Source organism: Rattus norvegicus, chromosome 1, assembly GCF_021556685.1.
Source record: "Rattus norvegicus strain SHRSP/BbbUtx chromosome 1, alternate assembly SHRSP_T2T, whole genome shotgun sequence".
Taxonomy (NCBI): Eukaryota; Metazoa; Chordata; class Mammalia; order Rodentia; family Muridae; genus Rattus; species Rattus norvegicus.
The window spans coordinates 1864666-1882029 of NC_141534.1; the positions used below are offsets into that span (position 1 = coordinate 1864666).

The 17364-nt window shown below is 40.8% G+C and overlaps 1 long non-coding RNA gene across 1 annotated transcript; it reads left to right on the forward strand.

Annotated features, from left to right (window-relative positions):
- The first annotated feature begins 11870 nt into the window (after nucleotides 1-11870).
- Nucleotides 11871-16777, forward strand: LOC148006799 (uncharacterized). Its single transcript, XR_015644562.1, has 3 exons — nucleotides 11871-12169; nucleotides 12517-12646; nucleotides 14543-16777. It is a non-coding gene; the product is annotated as an uncharacterized LOC148006799 (long non-coding RNA).
- The last annotated feature ends 587 nt before the right edge of the window (nucleotides 16778-17364 follow it).

A 17364-nucleotide genomic window follows, 5' to 3' on the forward strand; every position in this document is an offset into this window, starting at 1 on the left:
TTATTTATTTACATGTTTATTTTTGGCATTGTGGGATCATATGTTCAGGGCCTTGCACATAACTGAAAAAAAACTTAAATAATCTCAATTGTCTATACCTCTTTCTTCCTTTTTCCCCTTAATCCACCCTTGGTTCTGTTACTGTTGTTGGTTTGAGCAGAGTATTTTTTCTCTCTCTCTCTGTAGTCCTGGACTTGGAGACATAGACCAGGTTGCCCTTGAACTAGCAAAGATCCTCTTGTCTCTGCTTTCTAATTGCTGGGGTATAGGCATATGTGAACACATTCTGCTAATCCTTTTTTGTTTGTTGTGTTGTGCTTTGCTGTGCTGTGTTGTTTTATTGAGCCATTCTCTTTCCATATAATTCAGGCTGACCAGAAACTTGATACATAAGTCAGGCTGGCATTGAATTGATGATCTTTTGATTCTTTTCCCAAGTGGTGAGATTACAGGCATAGTACACCAAAGTAGGTTGTAGGCCTATTTATCTATTATTTAAGATGATGTTCCATATAACCCAGGGTACCTTTCAATTGGAAATGGTTTTCCACGGCTGCCCTGGAAGTTCTACACTGAATGTAGTATCTTTTTTAAAAGATACTTTGTAGTAGAACAAGTGTTCAAAGTAGTGTAAGGGATTGGAGTCATATCCTCAGGCTTGGGTGAAAGCCTCTTCACCAACAAAGTTTTTTGCTTGCCTTCAAGTAGAACCTTGGAAATACCTTGTATAAAGTTGTGTGTGGTAATACATGTCTATGTTCCTACTACTCTAAAGACAGTGTATCACTAATCAGTGTGGACTGGCTTTTTAATATTTTTGCCTCAACTTCTTGAATGATAAATTATCTGTCTTATTATTTGACCTGTGGAGTTCATCTTTAAAATCCTTTGAAACCTGAGAATTTCAAAACTTTGGAAAGAGGAACAAGGAGAAGTCAGTAAAATGGCTGTTGTACAAATGTGAAGCCCTGAGTTCAAATTCCTTTTATCCATGTAAATTGTGAATATATTGTGGCAGGTGGATCTCCTCCATTTCACTGGCCAGCCATCTACTGTATAACAAACAAACAAAAATACAAAAACGACCATGAACCATGACCTTCATAGATGCATGTGGAACAAACATGTGCGCTTATTTGTGCTCTCATGTATGTGCATGTGCATCACAAGATAGGCTGATGACACATTTCTTGTAGCAAAAATACTGAGGATGTGGAGCCAAAAAATTCAGTATATCAAAACCAGCCTCATTACAGAGTGATTTTATTTATTTTTTTATTTTTTTTTCATCTCTGAGAAGCCTTTCTGTGTCTCAGTCGGCCTCGTGCCAAGTGCCTATGCACTCTGATTCTGTTCTTACTATGTTCTTTTTCAACTTCTATTTTGGACATTCTCTTATTTTAAAGCAGAGGCCGCCATCTAAAATCCTTTCTCATTTGAAAGTATTTTTTTTTAACCTCTTTAGTCTTTACCAAAACTCTGTCAATAGATTTCCATGACTTTTTTTTTAAAATTTATTTAATACTTAATAATAATTCTTTGGTTTCCGGGCAAACATCCTCCTCCCCCCTCCCCTTCCTTATGGGTGTTCCCCTCCCAACCCTCCCCCCATTGCCGCCCTCCCCCAAGCAGTCGAGTTCACTGGCGGTTCAGTCTTAGCAGGACCCAGGGCATCCCCTTACACTGGTGCTCTTACTAGGATATTCATTGCTACCTATGAGGTCAGAGTCCAGGGTCAGTCCATGTATAGTCTTTAGGTAGTGGCTTAGTCCCTGGAAGCTCTGGTTGCTTGGCATTGTTGTACATATGGGGTCTCGAGCCCCTTCAAGCTCTTCCAGTTCTTTCTCTGATGCCTTCAACGGGGGGTTCTATTCTCAGTTCAGTGGTTTGCTGCTGGGATTCGCCTCTGTATTTGCTGTATTCTGGCTGTGTCTCTCAGGAGAGATCTACATCTGGCTCCTGTCGGTCTGCAATTCTTTGCTTCATCCATCTTGTCTAATTGGGTGGCTGTATATGTATGGGCCACATGTGGGGCAGGCTCTGAATGGTAGTTCCTTCAGTCTCTGTTTTAATCTTTGCCTCTCTCTTCTCTGCCAAGGGTATTCTTGTTCCCCTTTTAGAGAAGGAGTGAAGCATTTACATTTTGATCATCCGTCTTGAGTTTCATTTGTTCTAGGCATCTAGGGTAATTCAAGCATTTGGGCTAATAGCCACTTATCAATGAGTGCATACCATGTATGTCTTTCTGTGATTGGGTTAGCTCACTCAGGATGATATTTTCCAGTTCCAACTATTTGCCTACGAATTTCATAAAGCCGTTGTTTTTGATAGCTGAGTAATATTCCATTGTGTAGATGTACCACGTTTTCTGTATCCATTCCTCTGTTGAAGGGCATCTGGGTCCTTTCCAGCTTCTGGCTATTATAAATAAGGCTGCGATGAACATAGTGGAGCACGTGTCTTTTTTATATGTTGGGGCATCTTTTGGGTATATGGCCAAGAGAGGTATAGCTGGATCCTCAGGCAGTTCAATGTCCAATTTTCTGAGGAACCTCCAGACTGATTTCCAGAATGGTTGTACGAGTCTGCAATCCCACCAACAATGGAGGAGTGTTCCTCTTTCTCCGCATCCTCACCAGCATCTGCTGTCACCTGAGTTTTTGATCTTAGCCATTCTCACTGGTGTGAGGTGAAATCTCAGGGTTGTTTTGATTTGCATTTCCCTTATGACTAAAGATGTTGTACATTTCTTTAGGTGTTTCTCAGCCATTTGGCATTCCTCAGGTGTGAATTCTTTGTTTAGCTCTGAACCCCATTTTTAATAGGGTTATTTGTCTCCCTGCGGTCTAACTTCTTGAGTTCTTTGTATATTTTGGATATAAGGACTCTATCTGCTGTAGGATTGGTAAAGATCTTTTCCCAATCTGTTTGTTGCCGTTTTGTCCTAACCACCGTGTCCTTTGCCTTACAGAAGCTTTGCAGTTTTATGAGATCCCATTTGTCGATTTTTGATCTTAGCGCATAAGCCATTGGTGTTTTGTTCAGGAATTTTTTTCCAGTGCTCATGTGTTCCACATGCTTCCATAGTTTTTCTTCTATTAGTTTGAGTGTGTCTGGTTTGATGTGGAGGTCCTTGATCCACTCGGACTTAAGCTTTGTACATGGTGATAAGCATGGATCGATCTGCATTCTTCTACATGTTGACCTCCAGTTGAACCAGCACCATTTGCTGAAAATGCTATCTTTTTTCCATTGGATGGTTTTGGCTCCTTTATCAAAAATCAAGTGACCATAGGTATGTGGGTTCATTTCTGGGTCTTCAATTCTATTCCATTGGTCTATCTGTCTGTCTCTGTTACCAATACCATGCAGTTTTTATCACTATTTCTCTATAATACTGCTTGAGTTCAGGGATAGTCATTCCCCCTGAAGTCCTTTTATTGTTGAGGATAGTTTTAGCTATCCTGGGTTTTTTGTTATTCCAGATGAATTTGCAAATTGTTCTGTCTAACTCTTTGAAGAATTGGATTGGTATTGTGATGGGGATTGCATTGAATCTGTAGATCGCTTTTGGTAAAATGGCCATTTTTACTATATTAATCCTGCCAATCCATGAGCATTGGAGATCTTGCCATCTTCTGAGGTCTTCTTCAATTTCTTTCTTCAGTGTCTTGAAGTTCTTATTTTACAGATCTTTTACTTGCTTGGTTAAAGTCACACCGAGGTACTTTATATTATTTGGGTCTATTATGAAGGGTGTCGTTTCCCTAACTTCTTTCTCAGTTTGTTTCTCTTTTGTGTAGAGGAAGGTTACTCATTTATTTGAGTTAATTTTACACCCAGCCACTTTGCTGAAGTTGTTTATCAGCTTTAGTAGTTCTCTGGTGGAACTTTTGGGATCACTTAAATAAACTATCATATCATCTGCAAATAGTGATATTTTGACTTCTTCTTTTCCGATCTGTATCCCCTTGACCTCCTTTTGTTGTCTGATTGCTCTGGCTAGAACTTCAAGAACTATATTGAATAAGTAGGGAGAGAGTGGGCAGCCTTGTGTAGTCCCTGATTTTAGTGGGATTGCTTCAAGTTTCTCTCCATTTAGTTTAATGTTAGCAACTGGTTTGCTGTATATAGCTTTTACTATGTTTAGGTATGGGCCTTGAATTCCTATTCTTTCCAGGACTTTTATCATGAAGGGGTGTTGAATTTTGTCAAATGCTTTCTCAGCATCTAATGAAATGATCATGTGGTATTGTTCTTTCAATTTGTTTATATAATGGATCACGTTGATGGTTTTCCGTATATTAAACCATCCCTGCATGCCTGGGATGAAGCCTACTTGATCATGGTGGGTGATAGTTTTGATGTGTTCTTGGATTCGGTTTGCCAGAATTTTATTGAGTATTTTTGCGTCGATATTCATAAGGGAAATTGGTCTGAAGTTCTCTTTCTTTGTTGGGTCTTTGTGTGGTTTAGGTATAAGAGTAATTGTGGCTTCATAGAAGGAATTCCGGAGTGATCCATCTGTTTCAATTTTGTGGAATAGTTTGGATAATATTGGTATGAGGTCTTCTATGAAGGTTTGATAGAATTCTGCACTAAACCTGTCTGGACCTGGGCTCTTTTTGGTTGGGAGACCTTTAATGACTGCTTCTATTTCCTTAGGAGTTATGGGGTTGTTTAAGTGGTTTATCTGTTCCTGATTTAACTTCGGTACCTGGTATTTGTCTAGGAAATTGTCCATTTCCTGTAGATTTTCAAGTTTTGCTGAACATAGGCTTTTATAGTAAGATCTGATGATTTTTTGAATTTCCTCTGAATCTGTAGTTATGTCTCCCTTTCATTTCTGATTTTGTTAATTTGGACACACTCTCTGGGTCCTCTCGTTAGTCTGGCTAAGGGTTTATCTATCTTGTTGATTTTCTCAAAGAACCAACTTTTGGTTCTGTTGATTCTTTCTATGGTCCTTTTTGTTTCTACTTGGTTGATTTCAGCTTGAGTGTGATTATTTCCTGCCTTCTACTCCTCCAGGGTGTATTTGCTTCTTTTTGCTCTAGAGCTTTTAGGTGTGCTGTCAAGCTGCTGACATATGCTCTTTCCTGTTTCTTTCTGCAGGCACACAGCACTATGAGTTTTCCTCTTAGTACAGCTTTCATTGTGTCCCATAACTTTGGGTATGTTGTACCTTCATTTTCATTAAATTCTAAAAAGTTTTTAATTTCTTTCTTTATTTCTTCCTTGACTAGGTTATCATTGAGTAGAGCATTCTTCAATTTCCATGTATATGTGGGCATTCTTCCCTTATTGTTATTGAAGACCAGTTTTAGGCCGTGGTGGTCTGATAGCACGCATGGGATTATTTCTATCTTTCTGTACCTGTTGAGGCCCGTTTTTTGACCAACTATATGGTCAATTTTGGAGAAAGTACCATGAGGCGCTGAGAAGAAGGTATATCCTTTTGCTTTAGGATAGAATGTTCTATAAATATCTGTTAAGTCCATTTGGCTCATGACTTCTCTTAGTCTGTCTATGTCTCTGTTTAATTTCTGTTTCCATGATCTGTCCATTGATGAGAGTGGGGTGTTGAAATCTCCTCCTATTATTGTGTGAGGTGCAATGTGTGTTTTGAGCTTTAGTAAGGTTTCTTTTACGTATGTAAGTGCCCTTGTATTTGGGGCATAGATATTTAGGATTGAGAGTTCATCTTGGTGGATTTTTCCTTTGATGAATATGAAGTGTACTTCCTTATCTTTTTTGATGACTTTTAATTGAAAATCGATTTATTTGATATTAGAATGGCTACTCCAGCTTGCTTCTTCTGACCATTTGCTTGGAAAGTTGTTTTCCAGCCTTTCACTCTGAGGTAGTGTCTGTCTTCGTCTCTGAGGTGTGTTTCCTGTAGGCAGCAGAATGCAGGGTCCTCGTTGCGTATCTAGTTTGTTAATCTATGTCTTTTTATTGAGGAGTTGAGGCCATTGATGTTGAGAGATATTAAGGAATAGTGATTATTGCTTCCTGTTATATTCATATTTGGATGTGAGGTTATGTTTGTGTGCTTTTCTTCTCTTTGTTTTGTTGCCAAGACGATTAGTTTCTTGCTTCTTCTAGGGTATAGCTTGCCTCCTTATGTTGGGCTTTACCCTTTATTATCCTTTGTAGTGCTGGATTTGTAGAAAGATATTGTGTAAATTTGGTTTTGTCATGGAATATCTTGGTTTCTCCATCTATGTTAATTGAGAGTTTTGCAGGATACAGTAACCTGGGCTGGCATTTGTGTTCTCTTAGGGTCTGTATGACATCTGTTCAGGATCTTCTGGCCTTCATTGTTTCTGGCGAAAAGTCTGGTGTGATTCTGATAGGTCTGCCTTCATATGTTACTTGACCTTTTTCCCTTACTGCTGTTAATATTCTTTCTTTATTTTGTGCGTTTGGTGTTTTGACTATTATGTGATGGGAGGTGTTTCTTTTCTGGTCCAATCTATTTGGAGTTTTGTAGGCTTCTTGTATGCCTATGGGTATCTCTTTTTTTAGGTTCGGGAAGTTTTCTTCTATGATTTTGTTGAAGATATTTACTGGTCCTTTGAGCTGGGAGTCTTCACTCTCTTCTATACCTATTATCCTTAGGTTTGATCTTCTCATTGAGTCCTGGATTTCCTGTATGTTTTGGACCAGTAGCTTTTTCTGCTTTACATTATCTTTGACAGTTGAGTCAGTGATTTCTATGGAATCTTCTGCTCCTGAGATTCTCTCTTCCATCTCTTGCATTCTGTTGGTGAAGCTTGTATCTAGAGCTCCTTGTCTCTTCTTTCGATTTTCTATCTCCAGGGTTGTTTTCATGTGTTCTTTCTTGATTGCTTCTATTTCCATTTTTAATTCCTTCAACTGTTTGATTGTGTTTTCCTGGAATTCTTTCAGGGATTTTTGTGTCTCCTCTTTATGGGTTTCTACTTGTTTATTTATGTTTTCCTGGAATTCTTTCAGGCATTTTTGCGATTCCTCTCTGTAGGCTTCTACTTGTTCTCTAAGGGATTTCTCCACGTGTTTCTTGAAGTCCTCGAGCATCATGATCAAATATGATTTTGAAACTAGATCTTGCTTTTCTGGTGTGTTTGGATATTCCATGGTTATTTTGGTGGGAGAATTGGGCTCCGATTATGCCATGTAGTCTTGGTTTCTGTTGCTTGGGTTCCTGCGCTTGCCTCTCGCCATCAGATTATCTCTAGTGTTACTTTGTTCTGCTATTTCTGACAGGGGCTAGACTGACCTATAAGCCTGTGTGTCAGGAGTGCTGTAGACCTGTTTACCTGTTTTCTTTCAGCCAGTTTTGGGGACAGAGTGTTCTGCTTCCGGGCGTGTAGTTTTTCCTCTCTACAGGTCTTCAGCTGTTCCTGTGGGCCTGTGTCTGGAGTTCACCAGGCAGGTCATTTGCAGCAGAAAAGTTGGTCTTACCTGTGGTCCCGAGGCTCAAGTTTGCTCGCGGGGTGCTGCCCAGGAGCTCTCTGCGGCGGCAGCAACCAGGAAGATCTGCGCAGCCCTTTCCGGGAGCTTCAGGGCACTAGGGTTCCAGATGGCGTTTGGTGATTTCCTCTGGCGTCTGAGATGTGTGTGCAGAGTGCAGTCTCTTCTGGTTTCCCAGGGTGTCTGCCTCTCTGTAGGTTTAGCTCTGCCTCCCATGCAATTGGGTGCAGAGAACTGTTTATCCGGTCTGTTTCCTTCAGGTTCCGGCGGAGTCTCAGGCGCAGGGGTCCTGCCGCTCCTGGGCCCTCCCCTACGGGAACCCAGAGGCCTTATACAGTTGCCTGTTGGGCCAGGGATGTGGGCAGGGGTGGGCAGTGTTGGTGGTCTCTTCCGCTCTGCAGCCTCAGGAGTGCCCACCTGACCAGGCGGTGAGGTCTCTCTCCCTCGGGGTTTGGGAGCAGAGAGCTGCTGCATACAGAGTGATTTTAAATCTAGCCTTGACTAAGTGATAAACAAACAAGAAACAAAAAGTGAAGGTAGAATACAGAAGAAAAAGCGCCTTTTTATCAGTCATTTGCATTTCCAAAATATTTATGTTTCTAATTTTCAGGAAATAGTTGATCAGTGAGGGTAGCTGAGGTGGTTTTAGTAGGAATGGCCCCATAGACACATGTGTTTGAATGCTTCATCAACAGGGAGTGTTATTATATTAGGAGGTGTGGCCTTGTTGGAGTAGGTGTGGCCTACATAGAGGAACTCTGTCAATGAGGTAAGCTGTTGTGGTTTGCCCTGAAGTTATCTGTATTTTGATGCTAATTCCACTGCCCCAAGGACAGCTGCCTAGTCAAGGACTCAGAACTCAGGTGACTTCACCAGAACCACCTCCCCATTGAATTTGTAAAGTACAGGTTAGGGGCAGGTACAGGATAGAAGGAGGCCTGTCATTGGAGGAGAAGGAAGGATGGGCAGGAGAGAAGTTTGAAGGAAGAGGAGTAGCTGAGAAGAGAAAGGAGGAGACAGGGGGGAGAGTGGGGCAGAGAAGCCGTGGCAGGACAAGATAGCAGGTGATGTTAAGATTCCTGTGTATCTACAGGTTTTTATTAATGTTCTCAAGGGATGGATGGTACCAGGCTTTGTATGTTTAAGTGGGCAATTATATCTTATCAATTGGGTCAAAGATTATTGTGTCGTGTTTTCTTTTATGTGAAGGTTTGAGTGTAGGAAAGTGTGTGGTGACAAGAGACACTGGGCCGCCGCAGAGTTGGGATGTGTTTCTGCCAAGATACCTTGGGCACCGCGGTGCGGACCTAGCGGGATAAAAGACAACCAAACTTTTTTATTTATATATTTTTACAGCAACAGTAAGTGTTGATCTTTCAAATGTTCAAAACTGTTCAAAACTCTTTTTGCTGCCTGATGATGTAGACATAAGACTCTCGTCTTCAGAACCTGCTCCTTACTGTGACTGAACCTCAGGAAAGAGCACCAATTAAGGGCTTTCCTTTATATTAGTTGTAGTCATCATGGTATCACTTCACAGCAATAGAACAGTGACTAAATCAATCTGGAGGAAGAGTTCATGGAGAAATATTCCTATTGGCTTGCTCTCTTTGGTCTGCTATCCCTATGCTCTTATAGAACCGAAGACCCCCACTTAGAAGTCATTCCAGGCACTGCGAGTTGCACACAGGAAATTACTTAAGAGACTTGCCCAATTGTCAGTTGGATGGAGACAATACCTCATTTAATGCATCTTCTTCTAAATTCAACTCTAGTTGATATTAGGTTAACAAAGACTAAACAGAATACACATTTAACATTTTGTGAATTCTTGTCCTTTGAGCTTTTAAGTTTGATACTGCTGATTTCTATCCCAGAAGGTCTTGAGCTTGTCTTTGCATGGCTAACTTAAAACGATACTTTTAAATTCCTTAAAGGGCCTGGAGAGATCACTTACCCATTAAATCATTGACTGTTCTTCTATAGGTCCCAAGTTCAATTATTAACACTCACATGACAGCCAACAACTATCTGCAATTCAAGAAGCAGGGAGTCAGATCTCTTTTCTGTCCTCTTACATACCAGGAACATGTGGTACATATTCATCCATATAGAGACAGGCAGACATTTTTGCACATATAAATAAGTTTATTTTACTAAAATAATAAAAATAAATTTCATTTACTTTCAAATTTTTATTTATTTTATGTGAATGAATTGTCTCAGTCAGAAAAGGATGTGGAATCCACTGGAACTAGAGTTACATTTAGCATGTTGGAGTTGAGCATTAAACCTGAAGAACATCTAGTGCTTTTAACTGTTATACCTTGTCTGCAGTTCCAAAATAAATGTTAATAAACTTTGCTTTCATCTATGTGGAGGTAGCAGTGCATGCTTTTCATCCCACCACTTAAGGCACATGGCTTTCTTGAATTTGAGACTAGCTTGATCTACAGAATATGTTCCAGGACAGCCAGGGCTATGCAGAGAAACCATAACACAGACAACCAAAAGAAACAAAAAAAAAAAAAGAAAAAAAAGTTCCTACATCCTGTAAGTCTAGAAATAACAGCCCTGTATAGGATTGTGATTTATTTTGAGGAGAGGCTAATGTTTCTCAGGGTGACCTAGAACTTAATATGTAGCTGAGGCTGGTTATATCATCTCATGGTGAAAATGACCCAACTTCTCAGCTTTCTAACTACTGGAATTTCAAGCAATATTCCTACGCCCTACCTTTTGGCTACATCATTCAAAACATGTACAGAGGGGGCTGGAGAGACATAGGAGTAGTTAAGAGGAGCTGACTGTGCTTCCAGAATACTAGGGTTCAATTCCCAGTACCCAAATGGAAAGCCTCTGGCATTCACTATGCATAGCACACACATACTGCAATATATATATATATGTGTGTGTGTGTGTGTGTGTGTGTGTGTGTACACACACACACACACACACACACACACACACACACATATACATGCAGGCAAACAACAACCAATCAATAAATAAATAAACACATACGTACACAAATACATAAATACAAAAATAAATAAATATGACGTAAAAAAGAGATTTTAAAAAGATATATGAGGGCTAGAAAGATGACTCAATGTTAAGAGAACTGACTAGTTTTCCAAATGGTACCTAGCTCAGTTTGCAGCAACCATGTGGTAGCTCAGAACAAGGTTTAATGGGATCCAGTGTCCTATTCGTCTTATTCTGCTGTATCTGAAGTGATCCATAGTATACTCAGATACACTAAATAAGTAAAATGTTTTTGAAATATGATTCGAACAAGACTCTCTATACTTACTTTCCTTTAAGAGATTTCCCTTTCCCTGTTTTTTTTTTGTCTATATAGTTAAAGTTTGTGCCTATTCCTGTGTGACTGACTGTATAGTTTGACATGCCTGTCCATTTCTTTTCTTTTTTCTTATCTTTCATTTTGTTTGTTTGTTTGTTTTATGTTGCTTTTGTTTTTTGTTTGTTTGTTCGTTTGGTTTTTAGATGGGGTTTCTCTCTGTGTTGATCTGACTGTCCTGGATCTCACTCTGTTGACTAGAGTGGTCTCAATCTGAAAGAGTCCCATTCCTCAGCATTAAAAGCATCCCTCATGCAGGGATTAAAATATTCACAGCTGCCTGGATAATACAGGATTTCTCTCTGTGTAGCCTTGAATGTTCTCGAACTTAGTTTGTAAACAGGTTAGCCTGAAACTCACAGAAATCCACCTGCTTTTGCCTCTGGAGTTCTGGGATTAAGGCAAGTACCACCACTGGTGAGCAACAACTAGCATTTTTAACGTGGGTTCTGGGGTTTACACTAAGCAAGCCTTTCACTGAGAGGGTGTAGGCTATCTCTCTACCCCACCCCCTTTTGTCAGTATTGTCTTTTGTCTTGAGACAGAGTCTCATATAGTCCACCTGACCTTGAACTGATTATTTTATTTGAAGGTTTTTCCACTACTTTTATAAATAAACTTACAAATTCAAAAGTCTACTGATAGAACTAAGTAGTTTTAAATATACAGTTCTGCAGAAAGGGAACCCTGGCATAGAGAAAAGGCATAGATGCCATGTTGGGAGCGATGCCCTTGAAGCCCTCCATTGTTGATGTTATTATTATGGTTAGAATTAAGTATGACTGGGTTCATGGAAAATCCCCAGCCAGCTGCAGAAGACTAATACAAATCTGGTGGTCAAGAAAAATAATAATATGATAAAGATATCCTGCTGACTAACAGATATAACAAACCTGTGACCTTTCTGACATCCTGTCCTAACCCTGACCACAGGAATATTATGTCCTTGGCCTGTGTAACTATCTCTTACTCTCTCCCTCCCTCTGTTACCCATGTTATGGTATACATTCAGCCTTGGGAAAAAATAAAATTGTCGCCTGGATCAGACTCTTGTCTTGGCTTCCTTCTTCACATCCTTTGTCCCCTATTCTCTTCCAGGTACACCCCTGGACCAGTCGTTTACAAATGGCGCCCAGTGTGTGGCTGTTTGGAGGTCTTCTGGAGGAGAATGTCATCCCCAGTGAATAGGCAGGCCTGTCTTTCTTGTTTCTCAGAGCCTTTGCTCCCCCTCAGAGCTTTTGCTCCTCCTTGGAGCCTTTGCTTCCCCGCTTCTGGCAACCATGGACTACCCGACCTTGGTTCAGAGGCTTGGTGTATGTTTCTCTACGGATGACACAGATCTCAGTGGTGAGTGATGGGACAAGCATTCTACAGTTACCTTTTGTGACAGGACTCAGGGAATCATTCAAGATGCGAAGAATAGGGATAAAAAAAAGAAAAGAAAAAAGAAAAAAGTAAAGAAAAAATTTTTAAAAATGCTTAGATTTTGTAGAAATATTTGTCCATAGTTCCCCCAGGAGGAAACAATTAACACAAAAGATAGTGCAGAGTTAGTGATTGTTTTTGTTGCTGAAATATGCCCTCTGTAATGAATAAAAATTGTGTGCTTTTTGGGTTTGAGGTTGCCTCTTCCTGTATGGTTGGGCAACCCCACATACCTGGATTAAAAACCTTATACCCTCATGCTATTGCAGCGGTCACTTTGTCAATCTGTGCTCTGTGGGTGGCGCTCCTGAGGTAGGGCCACTATGGGGTCTTACAACATTTTGGTGCACCTGCCAGGAACTGTGTTCCCCCAGACTACAATTGTTGAGGATTTTGGAGGTAAGCTCTAGCAAATCTGTGTTTTGTGTTCTGTGTTACTTTCTGTTTTGTCTCTGTGTCGTGTCTCGTCTTTGTTTCATGTTATCTTGTGTTTGTCTTCGTCTGCTGTCTGAAGAGTTTGAGTCCTCCCTGGAGAGAAGTTAGAGTCCCCTTGGTGGTTGCTGTGGGTCCTGTGAGGGGCTTATGTCTGTGACAGGCAGACATGCTAGTTGTCACAGGCCACAAGCCCTAAAGGATGCTCTAGGAGGAGAAATAATCTAGAGGACACTCTGGTATCTCGTTGGGAGGTGGGATCAGATAATCCTCCTCTTCCTGGAAGCAGCTTAGGTTAAGCTGCAGTTTGGGCCAGGTACTGAAGGTATCAGGCATTTGTGGAAATTGCTTATAGGACGCCTTGTCTTGGTCTTGTTTGTCTAGTTTGTTTTCTGCGGTATTGTCGAGTATCTTTTTGGCTTTTGCTTCACTTTTGAACTTGGACTGATGACTGTGTTTGAAATCATGGACTTAAGACTGTGTTTGAAATCATGGAACTGTTTGTTTTGTTTGTCAAGGAATTTTACTTGGACCTCTTGGTGCTTAACTTGGAAATGATTTGCTTGAAAGAAATTGTTTTCTGCCAGGGAGTTTTGTCTTTCTCTCTTGAGCCTCCTCCCCAAGAAGAGATGCCCCTCCTTTTGATCCCCTTGCCCAGTCTAGCAGATGTTAACAGTTTATCACACATGTATATGAAGGACTCCAGGTTAGCGAATGATCTTGTCTGAAGTAGGCATTAACAAGAACCTGAAAGCTTTGCCTTGGATCCTGAAGAAAGGATCTCCCTATTGCTTAGACATTCACAGCTTCTAAGAAAGGGAAGCACAGAGTGAGGAAGTGTGGGGCTGAGGGTGGCAGCTAGCAAGCAAACTGCAGGCTGCACACAGGCAGCTGCGCAGCTCAGGCCAAGTCAGCGTAAGAGGAGTTTCAAGGTGATGAGCCTGGCTGGGGTTGAAGCTTTAACAGCAAAAAGATAGATTATTATGAGACCTTTGGCCCTGAAAAAAAAATTGCAGTTGCTGCCTTCAGTGGCCAGACCTTCAACAATTGCTCACAGAAGGAGAGCATTCATTAAGAGAAGTTCTTTAAGGGAGCCTGCCTTATCTGCTGGCCCCATTCCAGGAGAGGAGTTGATCTCCAACATTAAGTTACCTTCCCCGTTAGTCATCATTGACATAGAGAGTGCCTCTGATCCTAACCCTGCAGCCAGCAGTCAGTTCCTGCCCCTGTGGTTAAAATGCCCCAGGTTGGGGGTCAGGGGATCCCCTAAAGTATTTTCATAAAGAGTGTGCAGCAGACTGTGAATAACTTTGTTTTGCCAGACAGAACAGGCTTTACTCTAGGATGATAAGAGGAGAAAGTCTTGGCACTGGCTCTTCAGCTTACTCCAACTGGAGGCTGTGGCCAAGGTCAGGATCAATGTTTTCTTTTCCATGGTCCTCTAAGCCAGTAAGACAGCTTGGTGAAGGACTGTTACTGAAGTCCTGGGAGGGCTGTAGTTCTATTAAAGATCAGTATTCCAGTGTTAGCAAACTCTATATTGGATATAAGAGGCAGGAAGCCCAACTCAATTGTGAGCCTGCCTCAGGAATGGCAACAGAAAGAGTCCTTATAGTCAGTTATCGCTAACTATAGCTTACTCTCTGATACCTGAGGCTTCAATCAGATAACACCCTCCTGGGCAAGTCCCCCTTCAATACTAGATGCTATTCTCTCCTGGTCTCTTGGCTCAAGTTCGCCAGGCACGTCTGACTGCCTGGAAGAAAATTTCCCCCTAAAGTGGATGAACCATACAATTCTTTTGTCAGCTGCTTGGCATCTAGCACCCAGGTCCTAACCATCTCTCCATCCTTTTGTTATTAGTTCTTACTGGAAGCCTAGTGATGTTTGGAGACTGGATCTCTTGAGAGGCAGAGCCACCGAGCTGACACTGAAGGGAGGTACTCCTTAAGCAAAATCTAAGTCCAGAGAGACAGCTGGTAACAGACTCCGGCTGTCCCTCTGCTCACCTTTCTGTTTCACAGGCACAAAGCTTGCGTTTTTATTTGCAATGGCCTTTTCATTCCAAGAAAGCTGCCTCGTTTGTTTAGCTGTGTGACTGAATGCCATTTGTCACCTGATCTGGTTGTTCCACCAGCTCTCTCCAGGTCACCCTCTAGCTTTCTTGCCTGGCCCCATTCTCCTGTTCTTAAGAATTTTATCACCTAATACACTGCATTGTTTGACTTATAATATCTCCCATACTACTAATATACATGTCCCAGATTCCCGTTGTGAAGGTTCTAATTCTAAAACAAGGGAATGGTTCATCCCCCTAAATATTAAATTTACCTCCACGGTTTGAAACCTGGATTGGACACGTGGATATACTTGGGGTCTTAGAATGTTTCAATCAGGTGCTAATACAGGGATTGTATTTACCATAAAATTGTTAAAAGAGCCTGTACATTCCTACTCCTTGGCTTCTGGACACTGATCCAAAGAAGAAGCCCAGGGAGGCACTGAACATGGCACAAGGTACACGCGACTTCATCTACAGCCTGCACTTCACTGAGAGGAGCTGCTTGCTCAAAGAAGTGCAACACTTCGAGAACATTGCCATCACAGAATAAAATTGGAAGTCCTACCACCCCACTCCAGGACAGCTGAGATATGTATTCTTCTACAATGTGATACCTTTTGTAGGGTTGACTTTTTGGATAATGCAATTATGATTGTTACATGAAACCAAACTGAATTGTCTATTGGAATTATTTTGTGAATGTCAACAATGGCAGTCAACATGTTATTTTTCCTTCTATGTATCAACATATTATTTAACTTTCAGTTATTGATACTTTACTATACTGAGTTTTGGTTTGCTTTTTTCTGACATAACATGCATGGGATAACTATTAATGTCTTTATTTTTTCCTTGATGGTTATAATTCAATGCTGAGGTTTTTCCAAATTATTTAAAATGTTTAATATCAGTTAAAATTGTAATTCTCTGCCTGGTGGCATCCTTTCTGTGATATTTTATGAAATTCTGGTTTGTGAGAGAAAGTCAGTGCTTAGATATTTCCTGTGTCTTAGAATATGGTTAAAGAAAACATGAAACAAGTCAGAAAAGGCTTGGAAAAGAGAAAATGAGAAAGAGAAAAACCTGAGAACTGGTATCAAAATTGGTCTCTGTTGGGTCCCCTAGTAGGCCTTCTTTTGCTTGTATCTTTTGGCCCTTGGACATTTAATTGTTTAACCATCTTTGTTAAACAACACGTAGATAATATAGCAGCAAAACTTATTCAGGTATATTGTCATAGACTAGCTATGGAGGATGCTTTGATGATGGCCAAGCTCACCTACACATCTCCTCCCAGCCCAGGCAAGGACATTTTTTGTTCTTCAGCCAAATGAGGCCAACATTCTTTTCTGCCTGCTGTCCTGATGCCTTTGCTGAAAAATCAACAAATTGTCACCCCTGCGTGCTGAGCTGGACAGTCAATGATGGGTAAGAGAGTGATATATTCACGAATAAAGGGCCGAAGACAGAAGGCCCACCATTAGCTGCTGCCTTATCCCATGACGGATCCTGGCCCAAGATTCTCTTGGCCATGTGACAAATACCACTCCAACCTAAGACAGACACAGTTCCCGAGGGGCTCATTCCAGGACATCACGGCCATTTGGCCACCTTTTCATTTGAGTATAAGGAACGGGGAGATGTTGGGAGCAATGCCCTTGAAGCCATCCATTGTTGACGTTATTATTATGGTTAGAATTAAGTATGACTGGGTTCTTGGAAAATCTCCAGCCAGCTGCAGAAGACTAATACAAATCTGGTGGTCAAAATTAATAATAATATGATAACATTTGACATGTTAAGATACCCAATGTGATGACCTGTAAAGTTTCTGAAACACCAACATCCTGCTGACTAATAGATATGAGAAACCTGTGACCTTTCTGACAACCTGTCAACATCAGCCTACTCCCCGACCACACGAATATTGTGTCCTTGGCCTGCATAAATGTTTCTTACTTTCCCCCTCCATCTGTTACCCATGTTATGGTATAAATTCAGCCCTGGGGAAAAATAAAATTGTCACCTTGATCAGACTCTTGTCTTGGTGTCCTTCTTCGTGTCTCTTGTCTCCCATTCTCTTCCAGGTACACCCCAGACCCTTCACATACAACATTTGATCCAATTGATAAGATATAATTGTCCACCTAAACATACAAAACTCTGTACACATTTATAACAACCTGTAAAGTTACAGCGTGGAATCTTAACATCAGCCTCCCTATTCTATTTTGGTGGCTTCTCTCAGTCTCCTCTCTTGCGTTCCTGGCTCCTCCTCTTGCTTCAATCTTTTCTCCCACCTGTCCTTCCTTTTCATCCAATGACAGACCTCATTCTATCTTGTGCCTGCCTCACCTGTGACATCACCCCACACTGGGAGGCTCTAAGATGAATGGCCATAACACAGTTTTCACAGTATTTTGAGTTCCCCTATACAACGTCTAGAAATAGTTTCTCCTACATGATTTGGAAATTTATATTAGAGTGTCTGTGGATTTTGGAAGACTGCTATCAACTGAAGTAACACAAATATTTTGAATAATACTATGTTAATATACATACATTAAAATATTTTGTTTACCTAATTCTAATTTTAATTTTTATTACACTTATTGTATTTTTT